The sequence below is a fragment of the Saccoglossus kowalevskii genome, chromosome 14 (assembly GCF_978046115.1).
Source record: "Saccoglossus kowalevskii chromosome 14, keSacKowa6.1, whole genome shotgun sequence".
Classification (NCBI taxonomy): Eukaryota; Metazoa; Hemichordata; class Enteropneusta; family Harrimaniidae; genus Saccoglossus; species Saccoglossus kowalevskii.
The window spans coordinates 22,753,322-22,760,595 of NC_140654.1; the positions used below are offsets into that span (position 1 = coordinate 22,753,322).

The 7,274-nt window shown below is 33.8% G+C and overlaps 1 long non-coding RNA gene across 3 annotated transcripts; it reads right to left on the reverse strand.

Moving 5' to 3' along the window:
- Positions 1-365: 365 nt before the first annotated feature.
- LOC146734596 (uncharacterized) lies at positions 366-6,535 on the reverse strand. Of its 3 annotated transcripts, none has more exons than XR_014931537.1 (6): positions 6,389-6,535; positions 5,724-5,925; positions 5,142-5,205; positions 1,523-1,651; positions 1,356-1,424; positions 366-498 (listed from the first exon to the last, which is right to left on the reverse strand). It is a non-coding gene; the product is annotated as an uncharacterized LOC146734596 (long non-coding RNA). The 3 variants fall into 3 exon arrangements; XR_014931538.1 differs by having other exon boundaries at positions 5,724-5,841; positions 6,389-6,515; XR_014931539.1 differs by lacking the exons at positions 366-498; positions 1,356-1,424; positions 1,523-1,651 and having other exon boundaries at positions 5,086-5,205; positions 5,724-5,841; positions 6,389-6,515.
- Between the last annotated feature and the right edge of the window lie 739 nt (positions 6,536-7,274).

Consider the following 7,274-nt stretch of genomic DNA (forward strand, 5'->3'; position numbering starts at 1 on the left):
GAATAAACGAATAAATGAATGAATGAATGATATATCGTTTTTATCAATTAAACCTTGCGTATTTCATTATGGAGGGCGGAGGATTCTCAATTCAAATTAATGCCAGTGAATCACCGCAAATCGGACAACTGAAAGTGAGTAGTGATCGACCGGTTATTAGGGATAATTGATAGCGATATTGATTGTATTTTTCAGAATTACAGAGAGTGATTAGTCATCAGTGTACAACCAGTAATAATAATTCGAAGGGAGTACTTGTCAAATGAAAAAACATATATAAGCATGGTTTGCTTAGAAACACAATTGGACATCCACAAGTAGAGTCCAAATAAGCAATCTTCTCTTTATTCCAGATCCTGGCTAGTAACGTTGTCGCCATTGATCTTGTAAACAGTTCTTTGAATATAACAAAATAAACCCAACCATGTTTGGTGAAGCTGTTAGGCAATCTCCGTACAATAAATAATATTCAAATCACCAGGTTAGTAAGACCGAAGGCTGAAACACAAATCACAGTAAAATATAAATATGTATGAGGCGTTGTCAATGACAACTGTATTACTCCTGAACTATACATTCAAACATTTTTTGTTGACATGCTCAACCGAAAAATAGATTGTTTGGACATAGAAAATGACTCAATAACAAAACCAAATGTTAGTTGGGGTTTAATTCAAGCAAAAGCAATTTGAAAGCAAATAACTAATATGACAATATCTGAACACTTGTTTTAATAATCTGTGATTTTATTTAGTTGAATTATAATTATAATTATAATTTTTTGATTTATGCTTATTAAAAAATAGTGGAATAATTCAAATTCTGACGCAATACACTTGGAGATATTATATTAACAAGGTTTAAACAACTAGCACCATACACTGTACATTAGTACTATGAGACAATAATTTGACCCTAGTTGACACAAGAGGGCGCATCAAACTCGGTTATATGTTGCCAAGTACAGAATTGATCACAGAGTATGCTTGTAATCTAATGGGCGCGATTTTAAGGTTGTCTGTTTCATTAAGACTGTGGTAACCAACACGGGATGTATGATTAATTCAAAGTAAACAAAAGTGCAAAACCACACAGCATTGTTGGAGAGAGCTTCTTATAAAACAATAATTTTGAATATTGATTTGCTAACTGGTCATATCCCTATACTGAGACGTTCTACTTTGTTAGGTAAAATTGTGTTCACAGTTTAAAGAATTATATATTTACTTAGAAAGAATATTAATTTATTTATAAGAACTACAATATTCCAAAATCGAGAAAATCGAGAATCAGTCGAAAAAGTGGTTTTGAACTAGAAAGTTGAAATTATCAAAATATTCTATCGAATAACTTACCAGTTCTCTCTAGGAATCTCGTTTTAATTGGTCACTCGTGTATTGCCTAATGCTTGGTGTACAAGTATCCTGTTATAATAAGGGGTGACAGAAATATTGGGTAAATAAATCACTGATTTAGAAATGCACAGTAAGACATTGGATTTTTGAATTGAAAATAATCATACCTGTGGAATGTAAAGTTGTATCTTGCCACGGTCAATCTGGTCCAATCCCCAATGACCAATGCTTGCAGCTCCCGTATCTTGCGTACACTGTGATCTTCTGCAATGTTTCTGTCTTCTTATTAGACACGCCTATGTTTAACATACGATATTCCAAGATATGATAAGATATGTTCACACTTGAACTGTATATGTGTCATTAAGGTTTAATGTGCCAAATAATAAAGCTGACAAGTAATACAAATAAGGTTGTATGGTGTTGATAACTGACACAAGCAATATATTTGATACTCAATTACTGGTGTATTAACGGGTGATTGTTGGTAGCATATTATATTTCAGTATGCGAGTCTGTGCTATATATTTGTAGTCCACTTAGTTGAATGTTGTTACTATATGTTATGAGAAACATTGGTTACGTTTTACTGTTTATTGATGGTGGATGTTCATCTTTGACTTCAGGGTACATATCATATTTTGTATTGTCTTTTATTCTTATATATGCTTGGTGTATTATTTAAGACAAAAAATGTGGATTTAGATGTGGTTGTTAGACCAATAAGTGACTGCATGAGATGGAATTGGTGCAACATTTTGTTTGGTTGCAATCTGATGTCATTTTAACAAAGATAGAATGCGTCGATATTGGTGAGGCTATAAGCGAGTGCATGTATTCATTTGATGTTAAATATTTTGGTGTGTTTTATTCTACACATGTATATGTGTGTATCGTGTTTATTATACGGTATGCCGATGAATCTACATTTGATTGTTGGATTATTCATTCAGTGCATGATGTATTTGATGATATATTTTGGTAGATAGTCTGTTTATATTGGTGTTACATTATGTATTGATGTTGTTGGGTATTCGTGTGAAAGCTTGTCATAAATCATATTACGTTACATATTACGTTTTGCTGTATGCTTCAGTTAATATTTTATACAGTATTTCTGGAGGATCTACGGGTTAATATTGTTAACATATCATAGCGTTGTTGTTATTGGTTTTTTCAGTAAGTTACTCAGTGTTATTGAGATTTGGTGTTATATTTGTGTACTTTATTGACATAGTTGGTGTTCTCGGTTCTCTGACTGTATGTTCTGAAATTGATGTTGTATATCGGTAAAATGTAAAATCTAATTTTATTGTTGTGTTAAATTTGGTTGATATTAGAGGGTGTTAAAGTGAGTGATTTTCTGGATGTGTTGCATGTTGGTTGATGAAGTTTGGCCATTGGGTACGTGACTGTCTCGAATGTGGTGTTACATTTTCTATAGATCCCCGAGTGGTATATATTTGTTACTCAATTGTTGGTACATCTTGATGCGAATTATGTGATTGTTTGTGGTTCTGTGAGTGGGTACTGTTCTTCGATCTCGTACTCTATATTTGTAGACCACTAATTTGCACAATAGTATTAGTATTACTTGTGGATTGTTGTTGTTGCTAGGTCTTTGAGTCAATTACAGCCTTGATTTGGTAATTTACTCAAATACCTAGCAACAACAACAGTCTACAAGTGATACTATGGATGTTGACTTTTAGAGATGCTTTAGATATGGTGTTGTATGTTGATAGATAGTCTGGTTGTACGTTGGTGTTACATTGTGTGCTGTTTTGATGATGGATATTGACGGGTTGATAATGTTGTGTCTTGGAGGGAGTGTATTTCTTTAAATTGCTGTTACGCATTCCATTCCATTGAATTGCTGTTGGATCTATAGATGTATGGTGGGTGCATAAGTTGGGGCATTATGACGACAAGTAGTTGTATTTTGGTGTTACATTTGGCACTGAATTATTGATGGATATTTTGGTTAATATCGTAGGCTTTCGATTTGGTGTTATATATTACAACATGTAACATTAACTTGTATGATATTGAATGCAGTCATTTACTTTGGTCAGTTTACAGTTGTATTTAGGTACATTGAGTATATGTCTTTAACTCGGTGTTACATATTACATGTTGTACATGTTCTGGTTGCATTGGGTACATTGATGATGGATAAATGGGTGGATATTGCTGGATATTTGGGTGAGTATACATGTTCTGGTTGTATTGGGTACATTAATGATGGATATATGGGTGGATATTGCTGGATATTTGGGTGAGTATATGTCTTTGATTCGGTGTTACATATTACATGTTGTACATGTTCTGGTTGTATTGGGTACATTAATGATGGATATATGGGTGGATATTGCTGGATATTTGGGTGAGTATATGTCTTTGATTCGGTGTTACATATTACATGTTGTACATGTTCTGCTTGTATTGGGTACATTGATGATGGATAAATGGGTGGATATATGGGTGAGTATATGTCTTTGACTCGGTGTTACATATTACATGTTCTGGTTGCATTGGGTACATTAATGATGGATAAATGGGTGGATATTGCTGGATATTTGGGTGAGTATACATGTTCTGGTTGTATTGGGTACATTAATGATGGATATATGGGTGGATATTGCTGGATATTTGGGTGAGTATATGTCTTTGATTCGGTGTTACATATTACATGTTGTACATGTTCTGGTTGTATTGGGTACATTAATGATGGATATATGGGTGGATATTGCTGGATATTTGGGTGAGTATATGTCTTTGATTTGGTGTTACATATTACATGTTGTACATGTTCTGGTTGTATTGGGTACATTGATGATGGATAAATGGGTGGTTATTGCTGGATATTTGGGTGAGTATATGTCTTTGATTCGGTGCTACATATTACATGTTGTACATGTTCTGGTTGTATTGGGTACATTGATGATGGATAAATGGGTAGATATTGCTGGATATTTGGGTGAGTATATTTCTTTGACTCGTTGTTACATATTAAATGTTGTACATGTTCTGGTTGTATTGGGTACATTGATGATGGATAAATGGGTAGATATTGCTGGATATTTGGGTGAGTATATGTCTTTGACTCGTTGTTACATATTAAATGTTGTACATGTTCTGGTTGTATTGGGTACATTGATGATGGATATATGGGTGGATATTGCTGGATATTTGGGTGAGTATATGTCTTTGATTCGGTGCTACATATTAAATGTTGTACATGTTCTGGTTGTATTGGGTACATTGATGATGGATATATGGGTGGATATTGCTGGATATTTGGGTGAGTATATGTCTTTGACTCGTTGTTACATATTACATGTTGTACATGTTCTGGTTGTATTGGGTACATTGATGATGGATATATGGGTGGATATTGCTGGATATTTGGGTGAGTATATGTCTTTGACTCGTTGTTACATATTACATGTTGTACATGTTCTGGTTGTATTGGGTACATTGATGATGGATAAATGGGTGGATATTGCTGGATATTTGGGTGAGTATATTTCTTTGACTCGGTGTTACTTAGTGATTGTCCTGAATTTTGTATTACATTTTACACTATGTTGTGCCCTTCTTTTGCATGCTGATGGATATACATTTAAATTTTTGCGGTAGTCTTAGTCTCTGTCGTTGCTATTAAGCTTCTTGTATGATCACACACAACAGTCATAATCATGAATATTTATATCGTCGATATGTATGAAAACATTTTATTATTTTGATTGAATTATCACCCACATATGTAGATTTGATACTTACTATGAACCAGGCTAATATGAATATAACCAAACAACCATGCATTGTCTAAATTCTGTTTCGGCACCTATAATCGTAATATTGAAACAAAAACATTAGAACTTGATAATTAACTTTGACTTGAGTTCGTATATGTAACATCCGGGTTTGATTGTACGCCATCTCTAATATCTATATCATTTCTGTGACAATTAAAATATATGCCCGCGCAGTCCGGTCTGTTATTTCTGAATTTGTGTAGACACATGTATTAAATTATTGGCAACTAAGCCTGTAGCACATACAGCTATTAAACCAATAAAGAGGCGTAATAATGATTAAAACTAACCTGCATGAGACACAAAACAATATGGATGACATATAATGTATTCAGATACGCATGCGCAAATAAATGGAGTTATGCCAAGCAAACGAATCTGTATAACAACAATGATCAACAGCAGTCACCATTCGTCTTTTAATTTGTAATCGATATTATATCAAAGTTTCTGACAACAAATTGTTAACTTCCTTTAAATATCCGAACGGGAACGTGCTCGGTGTCAAAGTAAAACGTTCTGTGCACATATGTCCAGCATTACTTACCCCCTGCAACCATTGTGCTGTACATGTAAAATTGGTACATGCAGTTCAGATCAATCAATTTATCGCAAAGTCTTCGAAAACCAATGCCTCTTGGGTGCGTTGTCGGGTCAAATATCTTCTACAAAGAACAGTTGTGTAAGGTGGTGGTTGAGAAATGCCAGTTTAAAGATTGTAAATTAGTATACAAAATCAAAAGTATGACCTGCAAGCGGAAATAAATGGGAAACGTACATTTTTAGGCAATCACAATTTCTTAGATAAGGTCCCATAAGAGGACTCATCTCAATTCTACGATAACATATATTTGGAATATAACCAAGCGTGCATCTCTGTTTGGTGACGTCATTTGATTTCGATGCCAAGTTGTTTTGTTACTGTATCACCAACACAAAAGTCACATATTAAATTTAAACTAATTTTGAAACTCCCGAGTCATAGACAGCTATTGGTAATTTACTAATACTTCAGAAGTACTCAATACACATGGAAGAGGGTTAGAGTTGTGGCTATTGGAAGTTAGTTGAGAGAGTAATGGTTATTAGAGTAATTCCACATGAAGAAATTCTGTCGCACTTTACCACAATTAGTGCTTTAGTCTGCCTGCTCTTTAAAAGGATCATCGGTTTAAATACTAGTACAAACAAGCCCGAAATGTGACAAATTACCTTAATATTCTTCATTTCAGCTTATTTTCCAGTTCCATGTACCACTGAAAGTACCGTCACTTATTATATAATGGTCTGTGATATGCAGCCGCTTATTTCGGGATGAGGTAGTAATATTCGTGTAAAGCATTTGTCGATGTTGTGGCATTTAAACGTGTTGGCTGGTTTCCAAGCTAGGGTGTCTTTTAATACATATTGTTCACCTGTACACGGTGAAGTGAAAGTTTGCATTCGTAAATACACCATTTGTGATGACGTCACGTTATTTACATATATACTGTGTATTCTGTTATTGAATAAATTAACATAAAATTAGTTGTCACTATTTGCAAATTGTATCGTTACTGTATAGCCAACTTACAAGTCTCAAGTACTGTGACTACGTCGTTCATAGTAGGGGTAGAGGCATGTACTCTATCAAGTTCACGCTACGTTTATGCAGAAATAAACTTTTACACTCACCACAGTAAATAGTGGTGTCGAGTTTTGGTTTAAATCGTTCTGTTTCACCCACACATACGAAAGGTTAGATTTAACAATACCTTCTCAATGCACGAATGCCTAACTATGCCGACAACAAATGTGTATTGTGTACGTAAATACATAACACATACACACACAGACTGCATTTATTGTCTCCTTTCTTGCCCTCTTTTTATATGTAGCTCTCGTGTTCGTTGAAACAAATATTGTTGGTCAAGATAGATTGTTCGAACCAAACATTTGTTAACTAGTGATTGTTAAGCAGACTAAACTGATAAACTATATATATATATATATATATATATATATATATATATATATATATATATATATATATATATATATATATATATATATATATGAGAAATACTAACCAACACAAATAGACTTACGATAACCATTA